Genomic DNA, 1,960 nt, shown 5'->3' on the forward strand with positions numbered 1-1,960 from the left:
AGAGAGAGAGAGAGAGAGAGAGAGAGAGAGAGAGAGAGAGAGAGAGAGAGAGAGAGAGACATAGAACGATTAAAGTTTCCGATGAACTTTGGAATATCCTACATGTGGAGTTACATAAGCCGAGGTCCTGTATCCAGTGTTGTTTTCTATCTATACTGGCAAAAAATTTTGGGAACCAAATACCAGAATACCACAGTATCAGTATCGTTCGCTGCTGATATTGCTAGTGACAAAAACATCATCAGCAAACGATACGATACAACTAAGGCAGTAAAACTGTCGGTATGCGCTTGTTAAAAAGTGGTTGAAAAAACAATATCAATGTAAAAGCAGATTAAACGAATGGTGTAGTTCTTACGTTGCAGAAGGGAAAGAAGAAATTCACTAAATCACTTACTAATTATTACTCTTTAAAACTAAAAATCAAATTAACCAAAAATATAACCTGGCTAAATGTTACAGAAATTCACATGCAAACACATATTTTTAATGTTTATCTCAATTGAAAAATGTCTTAAACCGACAATTCCCTTTTATTGCTTACGGAAAATTATATTTATTTTTTTTTTTCCGTGTGAGTTAAATTAAATTTGTGGCATACTTATTTCAGTATCTGTACTAAAATAGGTTATTTTTATATTTTATATTTTTATATTTTATGTATTTTTATATTTTTTTTTTGTACAAATAATAATCAAATTGGTACAAAGCTCTAAGATATTCCTGGATGGAGATTGTAAAACTGTTAAATTGGTCACAGAATTTTCCCATCTACTGTAGGTAATAAAGCCCAAAAAATTTAATTTATCAAAAAACCCAACACCATTTTAAAACATTTCGCGTTTGGGGTTCATATGAAAAAAATAAAATAAAATTATATAATTTTATTTTTATAATCACATTAAGTTCAATACATTTATTTCATTTTACCATTGTAACTATTTTGTTTGACATAACGGATAACTGACATATTCAATGCAATTTCAGGATTGCGGAAAACATACGAATATATTGGCATATTGTTAAATTCGCAATGCACTCACAGTGATAATTAGACTTCACCTGCAGGCCAGAAAAAAACTCTCAAATAAACTGAAAAGGCCCTGTGGATGTTAAAGCCGATAGACGTATTTTATTGCAGTTTTTTTACTTGATATTCAGGAATATTTATTGAATCCCACAATATATTTTATTTCATTTCTTCTTGATTCAGATTGCACAAAAATATATATAACTTATACTTTGCTGAGCTGAACACTTAAAAATAATGCTTAATGTTTAAATGTTTATTAATTGGCGAAATCTATCTATCTATATCTATACAATCTACAGCCGATCTGACACTCGGCCGATCACACCGTATAAAACCATAGAAAAGTCATATAGATGTTTATTCGTATGCTTTATTAATAAACACATTTTATGGCTTACTATGGATTTTAAAACATTTTTCACTTACTTAAACTGAATTATCACATAGCTTAATGTTTTACACATTCTTTCTCAAAGATGTGATTTTGTTTGAATGCTTTAAATTCCATTGCACTTCATTAAAGTCAATGAGTATTAACAAATATCTGTCGTAGTTCATTACATCATGTTCTGATATGGGCGGCTTTAAGATATATAGATTTTCCCCAACTATGGATACTCCACTTTATGAGGCTGGGTAGACTCTGGAGGTTGTCCGAACCCACAGGGCTACAGTATCAGAATAAAGAATTTTCTGTCACAGCCGAATTCGAACCCGGGTCTTTGGAGTAGTGCAGTGCCTTACCAATTACAAATTACAAGTTTTATTCTCGAATACCTTTTTGCATTTTTCAACTAAATATTGCCCGATGCGTTGTTGTTGATGACGAGTGGTAAACGTTCGTACATACATGAAACAGGGTATATAAGTGAACAACTTCATGTTAATCTTTGTTTGTAAGTGATATGTACATACCTTTTTTCATTG

The sequence above is a fragment of the Halyomorpha halys genome, unplaced genomic scaffold (genome assembly GCF_000696795.3).
Source record: "Halyomorpha halys isolate HHAL.00 unplaced genomic scaffold, Hhal_1.1 Scaffold969.1, whole genome shotgun sequence".
NCBI lineage: Eukaryota > Metazoa > Arthropoda > Insecta > Hemiptera > Pentatomidae > Halyomorpha > Halyomorpha halys.